Source organism: Cydia fagiglandana, chromosome 5 (assembly GCF_963556715.1).
Source record: "Cydia fagiglandana chromosome 5, ilCydFagi1.1, whole genome shotgun sequence".
Taxonomy (NCBI): Eukaryota; Metazoa; Arthropoda; class Insecta; order Lepidoptera; family Tortricidae; genus Cydia; species Cydia fagiglandana.
The window spans coordinates 11,626,319-11,643,122 of NC_085936.1; positions in this window are offsets into that span (position 1 = coordinate 11,626,319).

Here is a 16,804-nt window from a genome sequence, read left to right on the forward strand (position 1 = left end):
CATTTATGGGCAGCTGATGCACATTATAAAATGTGGTCTAACACCATCTTTTCTAATATAGCTAAGAGCCTATTAAGACATCAATCTATAAGTATGCATACTACCTGTAAAGTAATGAGATCTAATCATTTAGCGTGAAGAGGTATTGCAAAAGAATGTTCATATTTACATAGGTATGTCTTATAAAGACACATTGCCGCAAATTGAGTGTGGAGTAACCATTAACTCTGGAGTGAAACAATTTCTTAAATGTTAGTTTACGTGCTTTAGCACAAATCGCCATCAATTCGGTTTAGCGCTATAGATTACCTTGACGGACGACGCAATATCCACGTAAAAGTAAAACTTAACGAAACTCGCAAACCGTATTTGTCAGCATTCATTAGCGATCTCACAAATATGAACTTTCGAAAATCGAAGAAAATACCTCGATTTGCATAGAAGTTAGAGCGCGGTGCGCGTTTCTCTGCTCATTAAGGAAGGTTGGGCCGGGAGAAAAAACGCGACGAGTGCTGTCTCCCGAGGCAAATTGGTCGTTACTGGACAGCTTCCTCGTATAAGGTCGGACCTTACCGTATTTATGCAATCGGCGTCATAGTGTCGATGGACCTGGTTCTTAAACTACATTGTGCTCGAATAAAATTATCCCGCAAACCGGTATATTGATGGGCTACAAATCAAGCATGATTTCGACGACGTCGTAAAAAATTGGTCAAGCGCGATCGGGTGTTATTGTTAAAGCTTTACAACCAGCAGTAATCAGGGCAATAGGTACTTACACTTTTGATCTACCAACTCATTATTAATGAAGGTCTATAGACTCGTAAAATGTATGTTCTTGCCTGCTTATATAGCATTTCTTTAATACATGTAAGTGTACATACCATATAAAAAATAAAAATTCAGTACACACGTCCATAACATAGCGCTACAGACCCCCAAACACGACAGCTTGTAGTATCATCTTCATCAAAACTCTACGTGATCAAAATACATTAAATGTGGAGAGCTTTCTATGTTATTTAACAATTATTAAAATTAAGTATCGTCAACTGAATTTAAAAAATTGTCTTAGATACGTGTTCATTTAAGTAGGTGTACGTAATATACGGGCTGGCGTTCGTTACAAAATAGACTAAGCTTAAACTTATATTTAATCAATCAATATATTTATTTATCTATATTATCCTTCTATACAAATAGACAAGAAAATAATGTATGAGATAAATTTGAATATTAATTTAAAAGATACTAAGTATCATAAGCATTTATATTGTAGGAAGGTACGTACTAATCTCGGAATTTCTTTGTGTGACTGCTCACGTGCCAGAGATAGGCATAATCTTTGCTTTGACTATGGAATATATTAGTGTAATGCCGAGGTCAAGCTAATAATATATATTCCCTGTTCCCGATAGTCAAGGATACGGGAGTTGAGACTTGAGAGATTGCTGTAGAGGCCAGAATTTTATAGGAGCATTTCGTACGTAGGAAGCGGTTTATGCGGATAGGTTTGTCCGTATGACCCTTAAATGTCCACCATGTTTACGATACACGATTTCTTTTCCTGTAAGCGCCAATTATATCTTATCAATAGTATCAACCCTCTGTTTAACGCGTTGCTTATCTCGATCTCAATCTTGCGCACAAATTGGTCCAGTCGGCTGCGGCACACGCAAATCATATTTGATTAATTCATTGCGACATTTGCAAACTGCATATTTTCGATATATGCATTCAATTAAAGTTGTTCTAATTAAATAAATCGTGTATTTACTGAGCAGTTTCGCAAACTCGCGTGTCAAAACTCGTTTGTTAATGGTCGCAACAATGGTTCACACTTGCCTATTGAGCTTCGTATCTCTGGATCTTGCTTGTTGCAACGTTAACACCTACTCTTTAGTTGAACCGTTCATTGAAAAGAGCAATGAAAACATTTCTCAAGATTATTATGATTTCAAAAGCTTTAGTAAATATTGCGTTGAGTTAGTTTCGGCGAACTGGATTAAGTGCAGCGTAATAATGGTTTTAGCGTCACTGTATTGTGGGAAATTATGCAGAAACTATAGAATTGTTAACATAGGTTATAAACCGCTTAAAGGGGCTAAGCAAAGTCTTTGTCCATTTGTCTTATGCTTTATTCCTGGAACAATTATAGTTTTTTGGTCTTGGTGGATGAACTTTCAGTTGAAATATTGTCATATTTTTTTGTATTGTAATGCCTATTATCATAATAAACTTGGTTTTTACTGAGCACTAATTGTTATCAGTGCTCAGTAAACTATGTTTAGTAGTTACAACAAACTTTGTTTAGTTTGTTGTCACCATAAACCACGGGTGTTAAAACAGAACATTCTTCATTGTCATCTTATGTTATAACTTATGTTGTCATGGTGAAATTGGCGTACAGTCAGCTGTAGACATAAAGTATACAACCCCCCCACCCCCCTGCATAGAAGTTTGTATACCTAGGGGGGTACTTAGTATTAGGACTGTGGAAGATCTGAAAACGAGCATATCTCTTGGTTTTTTATTTTACCTACTAAAATGTCGCATCTCTGATTTTGAGTTAGAAACAAGTTATTCTGATAAATTACTCTTCTCATTAAAAGTGCAGAGAACAATAGCGTTATACATACTAACAATGAGAGGCTATTAAATCCAAAAAGCTGACATAAATTGAAAATTCAGGCGGACGCTGTTGTAGCGCAGAAGCTTTGGATCGAATGTCCAATACATTTACCTACCAAATGGGGCATTATGGTTTTGAAACCCAGAGTACCACGTGCGTTCGTTATTAAATTGGCGGAGATGGGGTCACACGATTTGTTCAACAACACTAACAGGGCCGGCCCACGCCGAATTTAATTTAATATAAAATAATACTCAATTAATTATAGTGTCGACAGAAGTAGGCCTGCTTTTGTTTTATTATACTGGTCCCTGTTGGAACCGAAATGATAAACGGAAACGGATGAGAGAGATTTTTATAGTCGCCAGTGAATCTGCGTTGTCGATTAACCTTTATGAAACAACATTCGTATAACAGATTACCTAAGTAGAAGTATTGTGTTTTGAAAATGCGCGATGCTGCAGGAGATTATCACATGTGGATGAAATGTTCAAGCATATATTATGATGCGTAACATCTTTAACAGTACGATCTCTAAACCTTCATTAAAAGAGCATAATCCCATCTTAATGTCATATTTTCATAGAAAATTGACATTAATCATGAATTGCAACACTTTGTCGTTGCAAATGCTATGCAGTGTTAGCTTGATCCGACTTTAATCGAACTAGTTACTAGCATCTCTTAATTTAGTAACTTTTATTTGTCATATCATATAGCCACAGAAAATATAAGTAGTAAAGTAAATTACAAGCTTTAAGGGGCCCACTGATTAACAGTCCGCCGGACGGTATCGGCCTGTCAGTTAGAACAAAATTTTGACAGTTCCGAACAACTGACAGGCCGATATCGTCCGGCGGACTGTTAATCAGTGGGCCCCTTTACAAGTATATATAAAGCTCTCAATTATCATTTTCGCTGTAACTTTATTTTTTATTTGACGCTCCCAAACATGACCTCCGCCTGTCTGTTTTAATCGATAAAAATATAAGATTTTCGACAGTTGACTGTCAACATGTCATGACAGTAGACAAGGTAAATGACAACGATACGATTTTTTGCATCGAAATTAAGCTGCAACACATACTTACCTCCATCCATACCCCTAATTTAAGTGGTTGTGAGAAGTCATTTGAGTGCTTTGTTTACGTGTTGGTTATTCATATTATATGTTAAAATAGTTTTTAGCCATACGATTAAATATATGTACTTATTAACTTTTATACTGATACATTTTTCATCGCACCAGGATAAGCCTGCTTTATAGTCAAGTCCAATACAATATGTTGAACTAAGTGCAACGCACGTACGGTCTTATACTCCCTCAATATAGAGTCTGCAGAACATTTTGAGAACCTTACCACCTTAAATTAACACATTCATTGCCACCCAGACAAACAAGATTTCCGCGCCTGGCCACAATAATTTCGTCATTTAAAGCAGAAAGTAATAGTACCACGATCCCGCCTGTCGGGTCGTCGGGAACGAAATCATAAAATACCCGATAGTCGGTTTTTCGGCACTGAATGTGTTATTGGTGGAATCTCCCGGTTTTATAAACGAGTTTTCCACTGGCGAGGCGAGAGCATACTCTCTTAATAATAGAGTTTATTATTTTGATCAACCTACGAATTTGCATACGAATTCCACTCGGTTGAAGCGTGAAATTTCAAACAATTATTAACACCTCACTCGCTTGCGATCGTATTTCACTCGCGTCGGAATCTTCCAAACCAATATACATACACTACCCTATGTATAAGGAAATGAATACCTTTTTCAAAACTGTCTTAACATGTAGTTTCCACCTTGTCAGAGAGAAGGTCATAATCGTATTTACGATGTCTTTAAATTCAGGTCTGATTTCTTTTTTCCATAGTTTTTCCTACTCTTCATTTTGTAGGTAATCATCTACCCAACTATGCATTGCAATTGTTTGCCTCTTTTCTTTCACACATTGACAATTATAATACAGTCAATAAAAAGTGACAGTTTTAGGAATTATAAAATACCTGTATTCCAACTCCCACCACTATTGAATTGAACTGTTAATGTGCAAAATGGAGTTGCTATCTCAAAATGTCGCAAAAGCATTTTGAAACCACCAACTCTGAAAAGCCAGCCCTATTCGGCAAACGCCGCGGTATCGACACCTACCGTTACATAAAACAACGCAACAGAATCATAAGTACCTTTCTGTTTTTATTGTCATGTCTCCAGGTATCTGAAGATAAAGACATTTGCCAGCAACGAAACGCCTACACTCGTATGATTAAAGGTAGAACTCATAACCAATGGATTTGCTTGCCTACTTATTCAAAATATTTTTCATTTCACCTGCTCGTTTTTTTTTACATTTAATATCTGCGTGAAAAGCCCTACACGCCTGCAAATACTATTTTGGTTTGGTTTGGGTAGGCAGGTTTAAATAGTATAACTCAATTTATGTTAGTGAACAGACACACTCGAACATACGTCTTACTAAAGGACCACTAAGGATTCGTATCATTGCAGAGTTTACGAAAAAAGTAACACTTACTTTAGGTTACCAGGTTGCCCGACTGCCTTTAGGTACCCGTATAGCTGGTTATATTACGTATTATTGTAAACTACCATGAAGGGCCTGGTGTCTGGACCGATCACGAAATAATCTAAGATGCACTATAAGACTTACCTACATCTTTTGAATCCTACAAGATTTTCTCTGAACATTGCATAACTGTCAATACTAAAATAAATTTATTCAGCAACATCGGTTACTCCACGCATCTGACAAAAGACCCAAAAGTGTGTCATCATTAAAACATCGGCACACATGTCTAAGATAACAAAATTCCTTTTCAATTTTGCGCACTCCCAGCCGGTTTGTACACAAAAACGACGTAATCGCCCCGGTATTTATAATGTCAAGATTAAATTCCCCGCTACTGAACTACGTGGTTATTACAGAGAAATAAGGGGTTTGCTAGAGAACCGTCATTACTACCTGATAGGTATTTTAAACGTAATTACACCCTTCATAATTGTTTCATTTTAAAAACGTATCATAAGCGATACCTTGACCGTCTGGTTTATGATATTTGTAATTCAATTTTCCTGGCATGTTGATACGGTACCGAGTGCGGAATGTCTACAAGAAATCCATTAACAGGGTAAATGCTCCATTTATGTCCGATCGTCGGTTGTATACGAGGGCAGTCGGAGCGGCGATGTTCGGACAACAGAGAAAGCATGAGTCTCAGTAATAAATGGGGGTAAATAAATATCAAGCAGCAGACAAAGCGCACGGTCGGTGCACGAGCTGCTAGCCAGAGATCTCCATCACGATCGCCAAGGCCTACATTCTGTTTCTATCAATCGAATTCAAATGTAATTCTAATTTACGCAATCAGATTATTAGCGGACCTACTCCGGACATACCTACCTACTTGGATTCGCGTTAGCGCAAACTTGTGCGAGAAAAGACCCTATTCCGCTCTAATATCAATACCAACGTTAATGTTTCTTTTAATTTTAGATGCACAGAGTTATCAGATAATTTAAAACTAGAACGGTAATATAGTGTTATTTCTGTGAAGTCCTATTTCAGTGAAATCGTCATATAGTGTCAAGGTACAGTGGCACAGAGACTACTATATTACAAATACGAAGGTAATATCTATACTTAATAGCCAAACTAAGAGACACAAAACATACAAGCGCGAATATCAATTGATACCGGAAGTTAAACTTGTGTGCAAATAACTACCACAAGAAGCTCAGCAGCAGCGCGGCGGAAGCACACTGACAACTTTTTTTTAAATCTCATTTTTCGCATTTCTCGACATTTATTACATTACAAATTAAAATATATTTTCACAAAATTAAACACTTTCGTTTCATCAATCATCCAGATGAACCGGGGTTATTATCACGACCCAGTTTCGGTAACTAACTAAATGATGAGAAAGTTTAAAACCGGCATATTTATAGCGGGGACACGCGGTCTGCGGATATTGTTTCGCTAATTTATAGCACGACAATTCGTAAACGAAACGTGGACCGAAAAATCGTAATTCAATAATACCCATCGTCAATAAAGCCAAGCATTCAATAAGGGCTACAGTAAGTTCACATCGCACCAAACAGACGGCAATTCATAACGAGTACTGAAATAACTACACTAACATTTAAAGATAATGCCTTTTGACGACGTAAAAAACGCACACGCGTATATCTCAATGATGAAATGTTAACGCTTAATAAATTTTCCAAAAAGGCCGAAGGACATACCAACGGGACATAAGGCGGTATTATCTGTTGGTTATTTTATTTGAGCCTCCAAGAGTTACGAAAAGGGCTATCTTTCAATACATCTGTTAGGTAAATAAATACCTTTGACCCAAAACCGTCGGGTTGAGCGGCGAACGGTTTTGTTAACCTTTCTGCGCCAATGTACAACGCTGTAAGCGCCCCCAAATTTAGTACATATAAGTTCTTTTAAATTTGGAAAATATGATGGCCATGGAACACAGTGTTTACCATCGATATTGACCAATTTTACAAGGAAATGATCCGTTGAAATATCTATACTTTATAAGGTATAGTACCCCAACGGACCTCACAATGGCATAACTGTAGCTCACTCTACAGAGTCTGGTTCATGGAAACATCATATCTTTTATTGCACATCTCTATCCATCGAAGTCCTAGGTATATTTGGAACGAATTTTTTACTGTTACGTTTCTGTGAACTAACGTTCAATTTACACTTATTTCATTAAATACTTGTTTTGCAAACTGGCATCGTTGATACCCTTATGCCGAATTAAATTGTTATTATAGGCTTGACTTATGCTACTAAACTAGAGTATATTGCACAGCAAATCATGAAACTAATTTTATAATATCTGATGACATACTTAACTACAAATCTGCAATGATTCTGATAATCTTGAGTTAAGCAGCTAATACCAAGAATAAGGTCGGTAGTAATTTCTCTCCTCGTATTACATGTGGGACTAACGTACCTAATGGTTTTTATATCACTGATAGTTTTAGTCAAGTGTCAGCTTTCTTCGGAATCTGACCGTGGCAATTTGTTGTGGATAAACAATAAGTCGTGAGTGGACACTCCCCCCGCCTCCCGATAGCGGAATTCACGAGGAGCATCCAATTTACGACATAACTGTTCTGTTACACAATAGTCTTCATAGCTTTATGGCTGAAAGGGAAGTACGGCTTTAACGCATTATAAAATAACATTACTATAACCGTGGACCGCTTGAATTCGTGGAAGTTTACTGGGACTTCCATGTTCTAGAACGGATCGTTAACGATGAGGTCCCTAGGTCAACGATCAATTTGGCGAATATGTAGGTCACCTAAAGGATAAGTATACATAAGAACCCAATTATACTCAGAAAATAGTAAGATTGACAGCAAAATCTATAAAGACGGCGGGACGACTAATCCAATATCTTAACTAGATTGGATGCCCAGGCGTACAATTGGGAAAAACCTATACATACTTACATTTTTATCATTAGCTTAGCTACACTAAATTTTATATTTATTGAATAATAAACAACTGACATTATTTATTTACCTATTACTTATTAGTTCCTTATTGCACTCATCATACTTGGTAAATATTTATAATGTTTAAGGGCACTGCTGTAAATTTATAACGAATAAAAGAAATGTTTGACTTTTTTTTGTAATATACGAACCATTATTGGAGACTAACCAGTAACCCCCCTATTCATAAACGCGCTACAAACCTCAATTAGCTAATAATCGTTTGTCCTTATCTGTCATTTTGACTTATGTATTTGTAAGAAAAGGATAAACCATAATTTAACTAAATCAGGCCCGTAAAGTTTAATGAATAAGGGGGTAAGTTACAAGTTGGTAAATAGTATCCGCCTAGTATCCGCCGATTGCGTATTTAACAACGTTGACCACGCGGTGTTAAAGTTTAGAGACAGTGGATTTCCAATAGTGTGTTGCGTAAGCCTGCATGTACGACATCGGTTTAGATTTAAGCTCCCTGTCCATTTGCTTTATGTTATCCCGTAACTTACACATCAGAAGACATTAAACAGGCTTCCTAAGTCAAACGATTTCTGCAACTCTCAGACAGCATTATTGCTTAATCTACGTAGAATCAACCTAAAATACAAGAGCTTAGATATTTTCCCTCCCATGAAAACAGTACAATACAGTTCCCGAGGGTCAGGACACAGAGATTTATTGAACCAGCCCGATAGGAAAACCGTTACCTTTTAAACAAAGGCAGGCAGTAAACATAAAAGATTGCCACAGCGCAGGTCCTGATCTGGCTTCAGAAACAAATCAAACACCTGCGAAGCAAATCCGAGGATCTGCGCGCTGCGCACACGGCACCTGTTATGATTTATGCCCCAGAAACGCCATTGTGCTGTCATGACGCCGGCCCGCGCAAACTTATGAACCGCCTAACCTCAAATGACTTGTGTTTCAAAAACACACTGCCGCTATCAGGCAAGTTTACCTATAACCGAGGTCATCATTCACACGGGTTAGCAAATTTAAAATTGCACAATGCTGGATTTTACCTCAGGTGAAACCATATTGAACGAATTACCGACCTAGCGGCACGTTCGTTCGGGGCAACGTACCGGACGGATTACGATAATCGAATAAGCTGCTTTTTTCGTAACCGAGCCACAACGGGAAACAGAAATCCTCTTATCGTGGTCTACTGAATTTGCCACGTGTAGTGACGGCGAAAAAATATCGAAACGATTCACCGTTTTCCTCTTGACTTACAAAAATACTTGAGCTACCGGCTGTTTCTCGTGCCCTAGTTTATTAACGCAATGATATTTAAGTTATTTGTAACTTAACCTTTTCGCAAGTTGAATAAACGATGTCATTAATCTTTATATTCGGGGACTTACGTACTCGGAGGATGATATGTGGGAAGGTAATCTCTCAGGCTTACCTAAAGTGTTAAGGAGGTGGTTTTGGGCGTCATGTTACTGAATCGAAAGTAAAACTGATGTAGTAATCAATATTTACATTCTCGATTTGGTCAGTGACGGCATTGACTATGAGAAAGATTAAAATCAGGAAATGAAGTATAAAAACCATTCAAAAGTTAACGAGATTTCGACATGATATACGGGATTGATAAAATTATGCGACCTCGTTTGAAACAGTAGCGATTGATTCACATAAAAATATTGGCAGACAAAAAGAGAAATGCAAATTATTTTTAATTGCCTTCCGGTAGAAAGCGGGTGAACCTGAACACGGAACGGGCTGGCCGTTTCGGCTTGGTACTTGTCGAAATAATGACAAACCAGGTGAAGCCAGGCGTCGAAATCGCGCTGAAGCCTGACATCTCGTGAGCAGCATTGTTATTTGCAGAGTATAGCGAGTAGAGGTGAGCATAAGCTTCAATACGAACCAGTATAAGTGAGCCTTAAGATGGAGAACAACAATGAGTAATTCGAGATTACCGTTATGTTGATTCGGCTGATACGAATTATAGCCAGCGCTAGCTAAGCTATGGGATTTACAAGGTTGCCCGCGCGTGCCTGTTCGCCGCCCGAGCACTTTCTACGCCCTCCACCGCCCTTTTATTACGAGCAGAAATTTATAGTGCCTGTTAATTTCAATCATAACCATATGGTTCACTTACCGGACGTAATAACACAGATATGGAGCAAGATTTTATAAAAATAGATTACTTCTCGTCACAACGACGCTTCAGTTTTGCTCTCAGCTTACTCTAAAGAAATTCTTGTAACTATTTGGTCTCAGGCGCTTGCTATCGAGACATAATAACAAACTTACAAAGTGAGCAATTCAAATATAAGCGGATATAACTCAAGCACCAGAGAATGAATCAGCCTCAAAGAAAGCACACGAGACGTAAATAAACAATGTGAGACAAAGCCGACTGCACTTAGATTCTCAATGTCAGTGATAATAATCCAATGGCAATCAATAACCAATAAATCCGTATGAGTGTGGGCGCGACGTGTTCCCATTTGTTTTACTTAACCCTCGGCGTCCTCTAGTGTCGGATGAGTGAGGTTCTTTCCGGGAGTTTAGTGGGACCTCCGAAACGTGGGTGTATCGGTCAATCTGCGACAATGGAATGAGTTGACAATAAGCTCATCCACGTTTTGTGCGCGAATCACTCAAGTGAAACCCTTCCGCAATAGCAAAGCTCTTTACAATCTTTGTCACGGACCAACCGAGATCGGTATAAAATCGAGGAAAAATTTGAAAAAGGAAAAAAAAACATGAAAATTATGGCTCGCGATTGGTGGCTTCGCGCGTAACTCTTAATGGTAGAGGAAAGAATCCTGAGATTTTAAGTGATGTTTTTCGTGTAATGTTGACAGCAGAACTAAAGCTAAGTACGTCAGGACCGTTGTTTCAGAAAACCACACACAAATTCACCACAAATTATATTATAGCTAAGTATATAGCGTAGTAAACTTCAGGCGCGAGTAACAAACGTCCAATAACTTGTTGGCAACTACTACGAACAGAGTTGAGGCTTACTTTTGGTGGCATAGGTAAATATTCTTAGAGCTTACCATAGGCAACGCAACGTAAGGTTACATTTGTACCGTTCTAATTAACTCACACGAACTAAACTATCTAGAATATTAGTAATAAAATGTACCTATGTCTAATGACACAAACGGGTCTACCGCGATATAATTTCATTGTTTTTACCTTTAATTCCGACGTTTCACCCGCGCCCCGCGGTAGACCCGTGTGTAATTAAATATGTGTACAAAACGCGAGTTTAAAGTGTTATAATAAAATGTATGTTTTTCCCATCACAGAACAATGGTGTTCCGGACATTTGGGAGGCATGCGCGAAGCCGAAGACAACACGTAGAGACCCTTTTGACTCTTTAATGAAATGTAAAGAGTACCTACACTTTATTACTAATAAAAATATTACCTAGTTAAAAATATGCCTATATCAATTATCATATCGATGATAGCTTTCGTTAGACTCGCCTAAAACCATATTATATTATTTTTTCGTTCAACCTCAACAAGTAGGTAGTGCTTGATGAACGTATGGAGATTAATATTAAATCAACATGTACTTTTGTTAAATTGCCTTCTATGATAAATGAAGATATTTAGATTTTATTGAAATTATAACACTTTTATATCCGAATGTGCCTTAGTAGGCTATTGCATCAGCGCCCTGGATCTATTGTATAAAACTACCTATAGCTTATTCATTTCGACAAGGCTAACAGACGTCGGTTAGGTGGGTATAAAATAAATCGCATCAATAGGTAACTAGACTAAAACTACAAAACTAGTAAATTATTTTTGGATTAATGACTTTTAATATAGACTATCTAAGTAAAATGTTTTTTTTTACCAGCTCCAGCTCTACCTGTATCACATTAAATAGGTGTATGTTGTAGTAAGAATGTAGAGCCTAACTGAGGTTAGCCGCATTGTGCCTTCAATTTTCTAACCACACAATCAACACAATGCATTTATAACCGCGTGAAACTGCACAAGGTCTCAAAACTTCAAACCTCTTTCGTAGCACATTTGCTAAACAATATACCTAATGAGGGGATATTAATGACGAGCGATTCATTTCTACATTCAATCGAGCAGGTACGTATTACAAAACACTGCTATTACATCACATTAGAAGATAATGCAAAATGCTGCGAAGGCTAGCATATGAGCGCTAAATGAATGCGGACATCTGAGGACACTAATAATAATATGTAATATGTAATAGGTATCTTAAGGCGAAAAGTTACTAGGACACACTGAACCGTAGGTGAATACCGTAGTAAAAAAATAATTATAAAGAATTTATTAATTATTTATTTCTAACAGGACGGTTTTTATGTACTTGATTCTGCTTGATTAAAGTTCGATTTTCGGTATGAGAGTAATTATGTATGTCCACGATACTGGCTTAGTAGGGACTTGGTACTTCGGTACGATACTACTACTTAAACAATAGCTCTATTTACAAGCAGAGTTAATGCCGTAATCTGAATTTGAAGTGTCGTTTAATTCGGTTATCTTGGGATTGTTCTTGGTAAAAAAAAAACGTATTAACCTGTCGCCTAAAACTGTTTTCTTTATTTAAAATTGTTCACATTCAACGTAACGGCTTGAATTATTTGTAAAGGTTTTTATTATATTAGAATTAGATTCATCTCTTGCACGAGTTTTTTTACCTTTGCTTATAGTCCGTTTTTTTTAGCATTAGAAAGAACTTCGCAGAAGTAAGCTTGTGGTTCCAAATCCGGCACTTTTAGCGGTAATAATTTGAAGTAAATTATATGTATTGACCATGCTACATTAGATAATTCAATAATTATTAACAATTAAAGAACCTGATAAAAACTGCACGCTTACTTCTGTGGAGTTCTTTCTAATGCTAAAAAAAATGAACTATAGAAAACAGAGGTCAGTTTTTACTACTCTGTGTTCTAAGTGTAAGTACCTAACGAACCAAGTACCTGCAAAAGCTCCATAATTGAATAATAGCCGTAATTTTACCTCAGAATCTTACCCAACGACTTATCGCAAATGAGAATCTCTTTACCCGCACTGTAAGATCATATCCAACAATACTAATCGTTTCAGCGAGACAACATTATTAATGCATCGGAATCGTATAAATGTCAGCATATTTCTAAACCCACGACAATAGGTAGCTCGGGTTAAACGGTAGGATTTCGTCACGAGAATGCAAAATAGATGGTAATTAGTACCCATCTGGCACATGATACTGCAATAGTGGCGAAAAGTGGAACTACAGCTACGTAATTCACAAATGCGACAAACTATATAGGCCCAAGTGTAATATCACTAATATTACAAGTTTGGAACTTAACTTAGTGGCGACTCGATTACATAGTCGCTCGACAGAAAACCTAGTCAAATGGCACATATTATTGGCGTCGTCTTTACTATAACGTTTATTTACGCACGAACCGTATAGTATACATACATGTAGTTAGGTACACTACGTGTGGCAGGTCCTTAGGTGGAGTTTGTATTCAAGAAAGATTATGTGATCTCGGTGTTGTTATTTATACATATAGGGACTCGATTCCTGACGTCTTAGGGCCCCCCCACATCTGGCGTCTTTCGAGCGTCGGCGTCTGTCGGCGTCGGTCCAGCGCTATGGAAAATGACGTCGCTGCGCAGTTGCGTCGACGCTGCGTCGACGTTGCGTCGACGTCGGCCATAGAATTGTAGACGCCGACGCTCGAAAGACGCCAGATGTGGGGAGGCCCTTAGGTAATTCATAGCCAAAGTTATGCTGGTGGACAGACGCGGACCGCGGTTGTCAGTAAGTTTTGCTAATAACCCAGTTCGCGACGTACTAGCTCCTATCCGCTTGCGACGACATCGCCTTTTACTGGGGCAGATAAGTTGGTAGCGCTCCAAAGGCTAAACGTTAGCTGACATAATCCTTAATGGACGATCTCGTAACGCTTAGCTACTTGTCTAGTCAACAGGTCGGGTGTGACAGTTACGATGATTCGTTTGGCAACTATTATCTGGTCGCGAAAAGGGGATTAAGAACGACCATGGCCTAAAGGCCTCATTTGTTTCAATCGGGACCTTTGACCTTTTAATAGATGCAGCGTCAGTTTACTGTGATTAACATTTTATAGATATTTAGTGAATTACTATCCTAAATTCTATTCTTAGGATATAAAGAAATAGGTACTAAGAAATGCAAAATATTGTAATAACTTTGACAGCTGTAACTTTGACAGAAGTAAAGGGCGCTCTTTTTCTGTGACTGGGTTATTATTATTAAACGTTAGCACGTAGGATACTGGCGTTACCCTACATTTAATTGTCTATATTGTCTATAATCTACAATATATTGTCTTGTTTTCGAGATGGCGTCAAATTCACGCGTTACGCGTGGCACGAGAACTACAAGCCAGCCCTGGGTGCGTAGCCAGCATGCCAATCGATTACGCTCCGTAGCGACACTAAACAGCAGATAGGTACAGAAATCAATCTACATACAGAGGGCCTACCGCGAACCACGTTCGATGTGTCGCCTCTCTTTTGCACTTGTAAATTCGTACGTAAGTAAGTGTGACAGGAAGGCAACACGTCGAACGCGGTCCCAGTGCGCTCGAGTAACGCACACATAGACAATGTTCACGGACACGATACTCGGACCGGTTGGGACCAGTGCGAGCGCGAGTGCCATCCGCTTGAGACGCGCGTCTGTGAACTTTTTTGTGCAATAATGGAGAAACAAACAAAAAGTTATTATAACTGTTCAGTGGACGGTTGTTTAAATTCAACATTAAACGGTGAATTGTCGTTTTTTAAGCTACCAGTGGTTTCAGAGAGGTAAGTAGGTATCTGCTTGTATTTCGATGGTTCGTTTAACGTTATGGCCGAGCGCTGCGCCAGCGAGATGACCTTGTGGTGATTGGAACGCATCTACACGATGGCGACATTCAGTTGTGATTGTGATCTAACCGGTTTCCAAGATGGACGTGGAAGCCGTTGCAGCAATTTATCTAAGATACGCTACGTACCATTATTATCATCAAGTAATTTTAAAAAATGTCGTAGAAGCTGCAATTACTTAAATATATTTTTTTAATTTCATGTTACCTTATAATTTGCTTAAATTACTTTAGAGTAGTTTAGAGCATATTATAATTTTTATTTAATTTTGTTACTAGCTTACCAACATAGCTGTGCAAATTGTGCTATGTAGGTACTTACTATATATAGTTACTAACTATTAGTTAGATATGTATCCAAAAATCATCTATTTAACTATAAGTATGTATTGCTATATTTGAGCGTTTTCCAAAAAAAGTGTACATTTCATTCATGTCTTCAGAATATTGACTTCTTGGACTCATTTTACTCAGAATTATTTGTACATTCACGCCTCATACATGAAAAAATGTGTCCAAAGATTTCCTTTCCAGATCGTCACATTCTTGTATGAATTTTTTTTTTATTTGTATGAACATGACGCACTGGAAAAAAAAAATTCATACAAAATTTTGGGACACTTTTTTCATGTATGTCTGTGTACAGATGATTCTGAGTAAAATGAGCCCAAGAAGTCAATATTTTGAAGACATGAATGAAATGTACACTTTTTTTGGAAAACGCTCACTTATTTATTTAAATTGTAAATGTACTGTCTGCGTAAATTTCCTATTCTTTCATTACTTCCATGACGCGGCCTCGTCATTTTAATTTAAAAAATCGAAAATTGATACTGAGCACAAACGTCCGCACTCGACCGCGTTCGAGCACGCACTGTGGAGTGGATTGGGCCACGTGTAGATGCGTACCGCCATCGCTTGCCCAATCTCTTTGATGTGCAGCGAAACTCCGACACCACGGCCAACTCTCATCGCCATCCCGCGCGCCATAAGCCAACCGACACCACTACCCCCTCTACACGTTCGCCCAACATATTGGACCAATAGGTTTGGCCATCGTGTAGAGGAGCCATTAAACAGAACAGTTAGGTAGGCAGCTAAGCACCCCGACCCGACGAAGTAACTAAATTGGTGTAAGGTAAATTCTGGCCATCGCCACCTTACGTTGAAAGTTAAGTTGAAAACATGTTTTTTTGTTTGTGTAGAGATATTGTATTGTTTTTAGTGTAATTTGATAGGTTTAGGTCTAAAACGGATAGGGCAATGGAATGGAAAGTTATTAGGGATTTTTATAATGAAAATAAATGAACGTAAAATGTTTCTGTTATGTAAACTTTTTGTATTGTAATACCTACTATTATTAAAGTTTTACTGTTTTGTTTTGTAGGATAAGTTTTTTGCTATTACGGGCTATAGGCATTCCGGGTTTGGAGTTGCCCCCTCAGTCACCCCCTCTACTTTAATATTAATTCGTCTGGCCGATTATTTTTAAGGTTCCGGTATTTTTTATAATTAAAGTTATATCTTTATTTATCTTGTTTCAGGCGAACTGAGTGGCTGAGATTGATCCATAGAGAAGATTTAATAGATTCAAGTTGCTGTCGTGCTCGTGTGTGTGAAGCTCATTTTAGTCCCGACTGCATTACAATAAATTCAAGTCGAAAGTTGTTAAAAAGAAATTCAATTCCACGATTCCTCCTACCGTTACCGAATAATTTTGTAAATAAAGGAA